We start from the raw sequence: 13693 nt of genomic DNA, 5'->3' as shown, positions 1-13693 counted from the left end.
TATATATATATATATATATATATATATATATATATATATATATATATATATATATATATATATATATATATATATATATATATATGTGTGTGTGTGTGTGTATATATATATATGTGTGTGTGTGTATATATATATATATATATATATATATATATATATATATATATATATATATATATATATATATATATATATATATATATATATATATATATATATATATATATATATATATATATATATATATATATATATGTGTGTGTGTGTGTGTGTGTGTGTGTGTGTGTGCGTGCATATATGTGCCCGTTTGTGTGATAGTATAAATAGTTATACTATTTCATATGCTAATTAGTTCTGTTAAAGATAATTTAATTTCCAGATAAACACCTGACTGGTATATTAATATTCAGTTATTTTCACAGAGATTTTAGCTAAGAATACAGTTTTTCAAATATTTATAAATCCTAATATATATTTTCATGGCACTATTTATAGATGATATGTGTATCTAGCATACATTACTGCATATATTCTTTTAAATTTTTGAAGGAACAAGTACTTTAAATTGTTGTTTACGTTGGTGAAAATAACCTTTATGTTATGACCTACGTCTGAAGTTATTCCCGTGGAGTCGAACCTGTCGTCTTGCCAACGTTAACTTTGCCACGTCTGATAAAATTAAAGGTTTTTTCCTCTAGATATTCTCGTTGGTATTGTACTTCGTAACTTGAGTCTCTTGACAATATAATATCAGTGTAAGCGGTTTTATTCAGAATTAGTGTTATGTTTTCCTGTGTTTATTTAAAAAGATCCTAGCTTTGCCTAACTTCTATTACCTTATCCTACTGGTAGTGGTAGTGCTCCTACTAGGGCCCCTTCATTATAGATAAGGATAACTTGAGAAAGGTCCTTGTTTTTAATGGGAAAGTCTATGATTTTAATAAAATTTTGAATTTGTAAAGCTGAACCTTACCTGAAGCCTACCTGGTAGGAATCGAGTTTGTAACCCACGTAAGCAAAACCCTAAGGTAAGTTAGGTGTTGCCTACCCGATAGCATTTAGTTATGGTTATATTGTGGTAAATTGTTTTACCACGGGCCTGGTGAAATGTATCATACTTTCATTTCTAGTCAAATACATGAACCACATGTTTTTCCTACTCTGTATTTTGCTTTTTATCCATTTCTGACCATGTAGATTTGGGAAAACTACCTGTTCATGAGTTTTCCTTCCCTCCTCACATAATAACAATTGTGGTGTACGACATCACTGGGAAACCAGGTTAAGGGTGAGGAAACACCATAAACCAGTGATTTGCAGTAATGGTCAAAAGTGCATAATAAAAATAATACCCCACATGTATTTCCTACTCTGTCTTTTGTGTTTTATCCATTTCTGACCATGTAGATTTGGGAAAACTACCTGTTCATGAGTTTTCCTTCCCTCCTCACATAACAACAATTGTGGGGTGCGACATCACTGGGAAACCAGGTTAAGGGTGAAGAAACACCATAAACAAGTGATTTGCAGTAATGGTCAAAAGTGCATAATAAAGACAAGATGGTATTATTTTACTGTATTACGGGGCAATGTAACCTAGGGAAAAAATTACTTTTTTCTGTAGATAAAATTTTGCTCTCTTCGAAAATGACACTCGTTCCTGTCACAAATGAATAGTTTCAGAAATATATATATATATATATATATATATATATATATATATATATACACACACACACACACAACAATAATGGGGGATCCCCAGTGGGAACTCGGGGTTTTGGGTGGGGAAAACATACTGGGGAAACAGTATATAATGGTAAGACAAGCCTTTTCTTCTCTATACATTACCTTCTTGGATAACCAGTTGGACAAGTATATGATTCGTGTAAGTTACGTGAAGTTAGTGTTTCGTGATTACGTATAATTCACATTACATCTCTCGGATGATTTTGCTCTGCCGTGGCTTGCTTTGCTCACAAATAACCATTATTTCACTGCTCCCCTGTTCTGGTAGCAATACATGGATGTGTTGTGCATGCCATCTGCGTTGGTCACTAATTAAAGTATCATAATTATTTATAATTTATTTCTCGTCCCTCAAATAATATCTTGTGCCATGTCTAGCTTTGCTAGTAAATAAACATAATCTCACTGTCCCTCTGTTCCGGCAAGCAATACATGCATAAGCTGTGCAGGCCAATCATGTGGGTAATTCTTTCAGGGATAATTCTTACATTCATGTGAGCAGCAATATCTGTACTGTACAGTATTTTGAACAGAAAATGTATTGACCATAATCAATGACACTAGATTGCATCAAATTTTGGGTATTTAGTTACAAGACCACGCTCTCCATATACTGCCAAATTATGCAAAGCTATTGTTTTCTTCTATTACTTTTTCTTAATATAAAACAATTTGCTACATGGGAAACAAGTTAAAATTATAAAAAAGTATAGAATTATGAAAAAAAACTTATCCTGGTTTCCTCACGAAACGAGCTGGAACTGACATTGTCAACATAGTCAATCAAACAGAAGTTTGTGATGCCAGCGTACATTTTATTTATGTTCAAAATATATACTAAATTATGAATGGAGTAATTGTTCAAGGCACTTTTGAGTAATTAGTCTATTTTTTATTTTGTATATCTTTTGAATATATATGAAGTGCCAGGATAGGTTTTTTTTTTCATAATTCTATACTTTTTATGATTTTAACTTTTTTCCCATGTAGCGAATTGTTTTAAATTATAAAGTAATAGAGGAAAACAATAGCTCTCCATAATTTGGCAGTATATGGAGAGCGTGGTCTTGTAAATAAATACCAAATTTTGAAATACAGTGATACCTCTACATACGATCTTAATTCGTTCCAGAAACTGCTTCGTATGTTAAAACGATCGTATGTTGGAGCCAAAATTCCCATAAGAATACACGGTAATTTGTTTAATTCGTTCCTCAGCCTAAAAACCCATAATAACTCCTTAATAAATGGCTACACATAATTACACATAACATTAATACAATTGAATATTACAGGAATATCTAAAAAAAGAATAATAATAAAGAAATAATAAATAAAAAAGGGGTTTATATTAACACTTTACCTTAGCGACAGGCCAGCGCAGGTGTAGGGACTGCTACGCAGGAGGAGACGGAAGATCAGCGAGGAGGTAGGGACGACAACTACGATAACTTACACTAACTTACACTACGTGAATTTTAACTTAACTTAGCTTATTTTTTTTTTTTTTTCATTTTTATAATTTTCTTTTTTTTTCTTTTACATTTTTTTCTTTTCTTATTTTTAATTTTCATCAATTTCACTCAATTCGGTCTTCTTTTTCTTTGCTTCACTTTCTTTCTTTTCATCATGATCACTAGACCGTTTTAGAGATTTTTTAAGGAAACTATTGAGTGAAAGTTGCTTGGTACGACTTTTGAGGATTTTTCTAAAATGAGTTAAACAAACATCATCGAACTGCGCAACTACACGGCAAACCTGAAGTTTCTGGGTGATGCTTGTCAATGAAATCAACCACGTGTTGATGATATGCCAACATTTGTCTTATTTCCGCCGTACCTAAGATTTGGCCTACCTCCTCGGTCTCCTCCGACTCACTCAACTGCGCTTGGAATTCATCATGCTGCCCAGTTAGGGTTCTCAAGGCTTATTTGGCCCACACTAAGAATGTGAGGGGTGCATCCAACTCGTTATGGTGTTCTGTGAAGGATCCTCAAAAACCCCTTTGTTCCGTAACCGAAATACAAACCACGCTATTTACATAGGGTTTACTTTCGGCGTAGCTGAAAGGACGAGTCATTAGAATTTAACGAGGGTGTATTACCCCCGCGCTAGTTAGCAGGGGGGTAGGGGAGTGGTAACTAGCTACCCCTCCCCCCCTCACACCGGTGATCTGCTTCACTTCACTTTTGGCTCGGACAATGAACAGACATCTCTGTCCCGTCCTCGCATGGCAGCCATTAATGTTTTGTCTCACTAATTACTTACTTTTCTTATACTTAATATATATGTAAACATTCTTATGTTTATGTATATATTTGAGTATAGAAATACAGTAAGTTTCCTTTTCAGTGTTTGTGCTGTGTGTGTGTGTAGGAAGTCCTCTTATTGTACGACAACTTCTCTGTGTGGTCTCAGGCCACTACGGTGACTTTTCATGGGTCGCGATCTCTCCTTTGGTCCTTCGGTCTCCCTTCGGCGGGCGCCGTGGGGAATCGTCATCGCTGGACTTTACTTATTAATATGATTCTCCGCTGTTCCTCCTTCCCTACGGGGAACTTGGTCTATCAGCGTGGGGAACTTGGGAGTTTTGTTTGACTACGGTCTCTCTCTCTCTCCTTGAGGTCGTTCACCCTTTTATTACTACTACATATTATGGTAGCTTCCTTCCCGTTGCGGGATGAGTTGCATCTCCGTTTATTTTGTCTCAATTATTTTTTATTTACAGTAAATCTAATTGTATTTGTTAACTTTTCAGCCTCTGTGTAGAACGCTTCCCTTCGTGGTTCATTCGTTCTTACTATTAGTTACATTCTTAGTTGAATTACATACAGTGAACCCTCGCTACTTCGCGGTTCGACAATCGCGGATTCACCACTTCGCGGGGTTTTCCCATAACCCATATATATATACATATCGCGGATTTTCCGGAAAATTCGAAAATACCGCGAAATCTGAAGACAACCAAATACGATATTTTGTTACCTGTAATTCCATTAATACTGTAATTAGTAATATCTGCTCTTACTGATTGTTCATTGCATTACATATGATATATAATTCAGCACAGAAAGAAATAAAACACGAAAAGAGAATGTGATCATACGATAATTCAGTACGTAGTAAAATTAAATCGAACATGAAACGCAAATCAGATGCAGTCATACCATATTAGAATGGTGTGTACTGTAATGGATGTGCTTCTTTTCCATGAATCTTTTGTATGTATACGTACGTAGTACAGTACTGCATCCAATAATATTCTTTGTTGCAAAAATCACATTTCGAATACTGTAAGCGTACGAGAGAGAGAGAGAGAGAGAGAGAGAGAGAGAGAGAGAGAGAGAGAGAGAGAGAGAGAGAGAGAGAGAGAGAGAGAGGCGTAAAATAGCGTACGTAAATTTTTATTATTATTGTTATTATTATTATTATTGTTGTTGTTGTTAATAAAATTATTATTGTTATTATTATTAATCATTATTATTATTATTATTACTGTACAGTATTATTATCATTATTTATTATTATTACGGTATTGTACTTAATCTACGTACGTTCAGTATGCGCGGGGCATCTTCTATGAGTAACCAACGCACCATAGTACTGTAAGACGGGTTGTGATTGGTTCAAGCGCTGATAGATGACGAATCAAAACTCAAGTTTTGTTATCTAGCCTGTGATTGGTGTTTTGCCCGCATCTTCTACCCGCAGCATCAAAGTTCTCGCGGGGCTGGATCGTTCACTTTCTCTTTCCGCGTATTGCTGAGTAGACGTTCTTAAGTTTGTGAAGTTTAATCTGTGCTGTGTGCGACTGTTTTAAGTTGAACTTTTTGTTGAACTTTCTGTTACAATGCCTCCCAAGCGTTCTGCTTCTAGTAAGGCTGGTAGTGAGCCTAAACGCCACCGAAGGATGATGACGATAGCTGAGAAGGTTACGCTTCTCGACATGTTAAAAGATGGTAGAAGTTACGCGGCCGCCGGCCGCCATTTTGGCATCAACGAATCCACCGTTCGCTACATCAAGAAGGACGAGGCGAACATTAGAAAGACTGCTGCAATCACCTTTAGCAGATCAGCGAAGCGAGTCGTTACAACGCGTAATAAAACGATCGTACGCATGGAAGGTGCTTTAGCTGTGTGGATTGCCGACTGCCGGAAGAAGAACATAGCGTTGGATACGAACACCATCCAAACAAAGGCTTTGAGCTTATATGAGAATTTTGCTGCAAAGGAACCTAAAGACGACGACGGCAACCATGCTGAAGATGATGATGATGCAGATGATCCTCAACCAGGGACATCCACTGATTCCCAGCCTCAGAAACGTTTTTCCGCAAGCAAAGGATGGTTCGCGAAGTTTCAGAAACGCTTCGCCCTGAAAAGCGTTTCCCTGCATGGGGAGTCTGCTTCCGCTGACACTGCCGCTGCTGAAACTTACGTGAACCAGACTTTCAAGAACATTATCGCTGAAGGTGGATACAAGCCGGAACAAGTGTTTAATATGGATGAAACCGGCTTGTTTTGGAAGAGAATGCCGTCGCGAACTTTCCTGTTCAAAGAGGAAGCCAAAGCCTCTGGCTTTAAGGCATTCAAGGATCGCGTTACCCTCGTGATGTGTGGCAATGCTGCTGGATTTTTGTTAAAGCCGGGGCTTATTTATAAGTCGAAAAATCCTCGCGCTTTGAAAAATAAAAATAAGGATCTCCTTCCCGTGTACTGGATGCATAATCAAAAAGCATGGATTACGAAGATGCTGACCTCCAACTGGTTCCACCAGTGTTTCATCCCGCAAGTCCATGAATATCTCTTAGAGAAGGGCTTGCCATTCAAGATCCTTCTCCTTATGGATAACGCTGGTGGACACGCAACTGACCTGTCGCGTGAGGGCGTTCAGGTTGAGTTCCTGCCACCCAACACCACGTCATTAATTCAACCGATGGACCAGGGGGTTATCAGGGCGTTCAAGGCCCTCTACACGAAGAATACCTTGGCGGACCTCGTTGCGTGTGTGGATGCTGCCCAAGATGACGAGGATGAAGATTTCAACTTGAAGGCGTACTGGCGGCAGTACACCATAGCCACGTGCCTGCAGAATATTCAAAAGGCACTTCAAGAGATGAAACCTGCAACCGTGAATGCGAGTTGGAAGAAGCTGTGGCCCGATATTGTTTACGACGACAAGGGATTTACTCCGTCGGAAATCCAACACTCTGCAATACGGAAATCTGTGCAGTTGGCTGCCATAATTGGAGGTGACGGGTTTGGCGACATGACGACTGAAGACGTCGACGAGTTGTTGGACTGCCATTCCCAGCCCCTAACTGACGCAGACCTCGAAGACCTGACGAAATCGGCAAGTGAGGAAGAGAGTGAGGGTACCCAGGAAGAGACCCAAGAAAATGTCGAAGAAACGGGCTTAACATTAGAACGGCTTGCCAAGTTCTGCAACCGTATGAAGGAGGCGAAAGAAATGTTACAAGAGTGGGACGAGGATATGGTTCGCTCGATGCAATTCTCAAATAAGGTCGATGACATCATGACTCCCTACAGGATGCTCTTGGATCGAAAAAAGAAGCAGCGGCAACAACTTCCGATCACAATGTTCTTCCAGCCTCGCAAAAAAGAGCCAGTTCCTCCTGCTAGTACGCCTTCGGAAGAAATTGAAGAAGTTGAAGAGGTGTCCCAGGAAAAGACACCTCCGTCTGAAGAGACGTAAAATACTATCATTGACTGCACAGTAGAACACATCATCAGCTTCATCATCATCATTTCTACTGTGCAGCAAATTCATCGCCATCGTTATTCAAGTTTTTCTTGAACTTCTTTCGTGGTGAGTACAGTAACAATCTTTATTTTTTACTTTAACCTGTTTTATAGTTTAGTAATGTACGTACTGTATGCATTAAGTTAAAGGGAAGGTTTTAAAAGTCTACATGTTGTAACCTATCATATTTTTTTTGTTTAAAATTTACATTCGTACGTAAAACAATCTCTCTCTCTCTCTCTCTCTCTCTCTCTCTCTCTCTCTCTCAAATTGTTTTCCTGCTTTGCTACGTACAAGTACTGTATAATTTATATTTGTAAGGTAACATATTTTGTAAATGCTTTTACTGTAAATACTGTATGTACTGTATCATTATTTATCACTATCATCATGCGCGTTAAATGCCTTGTTTGTTCTGAGCGTGGTTGTTTACTGAGCGTACACGCCGTCGTTTCAGGCGGCGTCATAAAGAAAAAGATTTCATTTGGAAGTCCTAAGAAAAATACGTAAACTAAAACATTGGTAATAAAAAAATCAACATACAGTACTGTATAATCAATATAATCGATGCAAAAACTAACCTATACATATATGTGTACACTAAATGAGTTTGTTTCTTCATTATGATCAGAGATGAACGTAAACAAAACATTGGTTGCCATTTTTTATCGTGCTTTTTAGGTGTTTAGGAAACACATGATATAAAATCGCCTTTAATATTTGTGCCTGTTTTAGTTTAGGGTGCTGTAGTACATGCATTAAGTGTTCTGTACATTAAAGGGTGGTTTGTTAACAGTACTACGTACAAGGGAAGGTTTTAAAAGTCCGAATATACATGTTAAATAAATAGGTAAATATGCTGTCACTACTTTGCGGATTTTCACCTATCGCGCCCGCGTCTGGAACCTATCTACCGCGATAAACGAGGGTTCACTGTATTTATAATTGTTATAATTCTGTTTAGTTACAGTTCTCCGCCTTCCCCCCCCCCTTCCCGTGAGTGTCAGTGGGGGAGGAGGGTGCATTCCTGTGCGTAATTCTTATGTTCTTTTCCCACAGGGGTTCCTCTTCGGAGTTCCCCCGGGGGAATTAATGTTAACTAATTGTTTTATTTTCACAGTTAACTATCTAGTTTTTCGTTTGCCTAATGTGCCAACGAAGCAGAGCTGTCCTGTTGGGGCCTGGGGAGTCTGCCGTTGCCGCCTCCTCTACGACTTCGTCATGGGCGTCCCTTCTCCTAGAAGTTCTCCCGTGACAACTGTCAGCTCCTTAGTTCATATAGAACGCTCAGGAGGTTCACCTCCTTGGGTGGGTACTTCCTTTCCCAGGTATGAGTTTTTCCCCCTTCAGGGGGGTGTTCTTCTCTTACCTTAATATTTTCTGGTCCTCGGGCGGTTATGCTCTTGGTGCTGAGCTTCCGCTTTTGTAACCATGCTCAAGGGGCTGAGCGGTTGCAAGGCCGGACCATGGAGTTCGTGCGACTATGCTCTTGGTGCTGAGCGGTCGCACTTGCAGCTACGCTCAAGGGGCTGAGCAGCTTCAGGAGCTCCTCTTTGGAGGGTTGCTCTTTATGGTCAGCTTGCTGATCCAACGGCCCTAAGGGGCGCCTTCATCAGTTCTTCCTGTCTCTCCTACGAAGTGTTCATCTCTCTCGTTCGCGAGAGAGGACACTCATAGAGACTCCTCTCCGGAGGACTCCTCTGCTGTTGTTGCTGAAGGCTCAGTTCCCCCTCCGAACATCTTCGAGGGGGCAGCTGAGTCCAACGGTCTCTCCTGCGAGTGTCTCTACCCCTCGGGGGAGTTCACTAACAGAGACTCCTCTTCGGAGGACTGATGATGGTGCTCCTGTCCGTGGTCGTCTTCATCTTCAGCCGCAGAGGATCCTCCTCGACGAGAACAGACAGTTGCAGCTGCTTCTCTAGACCTGTCAGCAGTTCATCCGCGATCTTCGACACCTGCCTGATCTTCTTGTCTTCCTTCTCCGTTCCTGGACGCAGTAGCGCTGTGGGCGCCTCTTCACCCCGTTTTCCAACGGGCTCCGGTACCTTCGGGGCTAAGGGCTTATCTCACATGTGAGTAAGCCCTTTGGTGCCAGGTTTTTTTTTACCTGTGCATCCTCGTGCGCGCAGTAGTTCGCAAATGCTTCTGAGACCTTCTGTGCGGCTACACACCATGCGCGCCTACGGCCTCCTGAACGCCCACGATCGCCTACTCGCCGGCGCACATCTGATCACCCTTTCCTGATGTGTGCAATGCACGCCAACGTTCGCCCTCGCGCCCACGATCTCCGGATCTGGGTGCAAGTCTCCTGCTGTGGACCAGACTTCTGCTGAATCAACTCCTGATCGTCAACTCTTCTGAGACCTTCTGTGCGGCTACGCGCCATGCGCGCCTACGGTCTCCTGAACGCCCACGATCGCCTGCTCGCCGGCACACATCTGCTCACCCTTTCCTGATGTGCGCAATGCACGCCAACGTTCGCCCTCGCGCCCACTATCTCCGGATCTGGGCGCAAGCAGGGAGGTTTTTCTTCACTGAACTCCACGTGCACCTGCGCCCCCTTCCTCATGTGCGCATACGCGCCATCGTTCGCTCACGCGCTCATGATCTTTGGATCTGGGCGCAGGCAAGGAGTTATTCCCTCACCTCCTCGCCGACAATCTCATACGTCTGGCCGCGCATTTCTCCTGGCCACGCAACTACGCTCCTACGATCTCCTGGTTCCTGCCTCGTCTCGCAGTTCAAGAAGCTCCTACGCTAGCGCACAGGCGCTCACAGGTTCTTCTGGACTCGCAGCGCCTCCACTTCACCGCGCCGCCCAGGAGACACCTAAGCTAGCACACAGGCGCTCACAGGCACCCCTGGGCTCTTCTTACGCGCCAGCGATCTCCTATGCGCCCGCGCGATTCTTCGCTTGCGCGCAAGCGTTTTCAATGCGCCAACGCTTCAATCGTCGTAGGTTTCCTACGCGCCCACGCGTTACCTCTCCTGTACGCGATCGGTCGCTACGCGCCATTGCTTGCCAACGCACCATCGCTTGCCCACGCGCCATCGCTTGCCCACGCGCCATCGCTTGCCCACGCGCCATCGCTTGCCCACGCGCCATCGCTTGCCCACGCGCCATCGCTTGCCCATGCGCCATCGCTTGCCCACGCGCCATCGGTCGCCACCCTCGCTTGCCTACGAGCCATCGCTCGCCAAGACGCGCCATCGCTCGTCAGCGCGCCATCGCTCGCATACGCGCCATCGGTCTCCCGGCCGCCTGCGCTCGCCCTTGCGCCCACGCACACGCGCACCTGTGTTCGCTCTTGCGCCCACGCACACGCGCACCTGTGCTCGCCCGCGCGCCAACCAACGATTTTCCATCGCGCGAGCCCCAGCGCGATTGCCGCCTACACGACATCGGTCTCCCGACCTCCAGCGCTCGTCCTTTTAACTGCTTTCGCCTGCGCGCCCTCGCACCCACGCGCCTGCACGCCCACGTTCGCCCGCGCGCGAACCAACGATTTGCCATCGCGCGAGCGCCAGGGTGATTTCGACTGATATTCCCGTCGGGTTATCGCAACACGGGTAACCTGGCGAGTCTTCTGGGGCGGCGCGTACTTTCAGTTCATGATCTTCTCCCCGTAAACGCAGAGCATGGCACATACAAGAGCAGGAAGAATCTTCAGAGAGGTCTGGGCAACATTCTTCTCAGGCAGGCCCCATCATCTCTACTCCTCAGGATCGTTCGATTCCCTTTCCCCTAGCGGGAGTCGCTGACACTGCGTCTGTCAGCCGTCAGCATAGGAGGTACTTCGAGATCATGGGGGAACCTGGTTTTAGCCCTTCCTCTCCACCATTCCGTGGAAGGGTCTCCCCAGGGAGTTCTTCTCTCGAGAAATTCTCCGCCCGGCAGGTGACATTCTCGTCTTCGGAGATCTTAAGCCAGAAGAAAGCCGCAAAGTGTGCCATGCGGGCCACTTCGTGGCTGGTTGTCTGGCTTGGATCTCTGGGCATCCTGTTGCGATCCGAGAATTTGTCCAAGGAGAGCTCCAGGAAGGTCATGGAAAGTTTTCTCCTCTCGGGCACGAGCACCTCGTTTCCCGGCTCACCAAGTTTCGAACTTGTGGGCAAACTCGATGTTGAAGCATTGAGATGCAGTGACCGAGAGGTTCCTCTCGGAAGTCCCAACCATGGATGTCGGCAAGCTCAGACACACTTCCACTCTTGGAAAGACCTTGTTTTGAGCCCAAGGACAGGGAACGGACAGTTGAGAGGTGGAGAAAGCTAATCACGGTTCGCTCCTCCATAGGCGCTTGCATCCAGACCCTACAAACCTCCAGCGCCTCAACAACAGCCTCGTCAGCCTAGGACATCGGAAACCAGCCCCGGCAGCTAAGACAAGGTGTCTAAACAGCAGCCCCCTCCTGTCAGTGGCAAGAAGGGCAGGAAGTCCTTCTGGGGAGGCAATAATCCTGAGGGAGCGGCCGAGGCCACAAACGCTAGGATTGGCAACCCCCCTGCAGGGTCCCCAGTGGGGGGGATGCCCAAGGTTGCGCGCTCAGGTGGCAGCAGCTCGGGGGCGATTCCTGCACGATCTCCGTGATCAGCCAAGGGTATCGCGTCCCGTTCTTTACATCCCTACCTCCGCTGACAGCAAATCCAGTGTCGCTGAGCTCCTATGCCATGGGATCGGCAAAGGGGCTAGCCCTTCGGGCAGAGATCAAGACCATGCTCTAGAGGAGGCTCTCCAAAAGGTCATCGACGGCTCCCCCCCCCGGCTTCTTCAATCAACTCTTTCTTGTAAGAAAGCGTCTGAAGTCTGGAGACCTGTCTTGACCTCTCAGCCCTGATCAAGTTTGTCGAACAAACTTCGTTCAGCGTGGAACAGCAGAGCCAATCAGGCTTGTAGTGTGACCACAACTCTTCATGTGCACACTGGAGCTGAAGGACGGGTACTTCCAGATCCCAATCCATCCGTCTTCCAGGAAATACTTGAAATTCAGCCTAGACAACAAGATATACCGGTTCAAGGTACGGTGTTTCGATCTCCCCGCAGCACCACAGGTGTCCTCCAGAATGTTCACCCTGTTATCTTCATGGCCACACAGGAGCGGCATCCGTCTCCTTCGCTTTCTGGATGACTGGCTATCCCAGGCAGTCTCGGAATCGACCCTTCCTCAACACCGAGACAAGCTTCTGGGACTTTGCCAAGATCTAGGGATCATGGTAATTCTCGGGAAGTCTTCCAATCACCAAGCCTTCCCATCAGATGGCAGGATAGCAAGGCTGAGGAGAATCGCAGAACCTTTCCTCAGACAATGAGAGCTTCCAGCCCAATCTTGGTTACGCCTCCTAGGTCACCTTTCCTCCTTGGCCAAGCTAGTTCCAACGGCCGCCTCAGGATGAGATCGCTGCGTCGGCGGCCCAAGTCCCGGTGGAATCAAGACAACGATTCCCCGGACATTCTGGTCCCTTCGGGACCTGCGGAACGAATGGACCTGTAGTGGTAGTTGACCTATGGAAACCTTTGCAGGGGAATGAATCTTCTCGCCCTTTCCCCGCATTTGATGCTGTTCTCGGACTCGTCAAAACAAGGGGGGGGGGGGTCCACGTTCTGAATCAGGCCTATGGTCAGAACCAGAAGGGTACCTCCACATCAATCTGCTAGGAATGAAGGCCGTAGTCTGGCCCCTCAACACTTCCAACAGACCCTGGCGAGTCACTCCGTGGACGACAACTCCACGGTAGTGCCTTTTGTTTCAACAAGCAGGGAGGTACCTTTTCATATCGACTTTCTCATCTTACAGTGGAGATACTGAGATGAACCGAAGTCCACTCATACCCTATCGGCTCGTTTCATTCCGGACAAGGAATGTGCTCTCCGACAGTCTGAGCAGGACTTCACAGATAAAGAGTACCGAGTGGTCTTCGGCCCTCCCTGGTAGCCAACAGGTCCTGACCTTGTGGACCTGTTTGCGACAGCCTTGATTTTCAAGCTGCCGCTGTACTTCTCCCAGTCCCAGACCCCAAGGCACTCTGGCAAGATGCCTTCCTACACGGTGGGACAACATCGACGTCTACGTCTTCCCACCGTTCTGTCTGTTGAGAAGGGGGGCTCAACAAGACCAGACTATCGGTCAACCTGTCGATGACTCTGATAGCTCCGCTGCGGCATCATGCAGAGTGGTTCCCGGA

At 45.0% G+C, this 13693-nt stretch overlaps 1 protein-coding gene across 4 annotated transcripts in view; it reads left to right on the top strand.

Moving 5' to 3' along the window:
- The first annotated feature begins 560 nt into the window (after positions 1-560).
- The window catches only part of LOC137618893 (trans-Golgi network integral membrane protein 1-like), a 158246-nt gene continuing 145113 nt past the window's right edge, over positions 561-13693 (top strand). The window contains exon 1 of one of the 4 annotated variants that reach the window (XM_068349111.1): positions 561-684. The gene's annotated coding sequence lies outside the window, so the exon portion shown is untranslated. Of the gene's footprint in view, positions 756-802; positions 1029-13693 lie in introns of those variants that run through there. The other 3 variants (XM_068349098.1, XM_068349101.1, XM_068349107.1) reach the window with 3 other exon arrangements.

The sequence above is a fragment of the Palaemon carinicauda genome, chromosome 2 (assembly GCF_036898095.1).
Source record: "Palaemon carinicauda isolate YSFRI2023 chromosome 2, ASM3689809v2, whole genome shotgun sequence".
NCBI classification, from domain to species: domain Eukaryota; kingdom Metazoa; phylum Arthropoda; class Malacostraca; order Decapoda; family Palaemonidae; genus Palaemon; species Palaemon carinicauda.
This window is presented reverse-complemented; position numbering and strand designations above follow the sequence as displayed.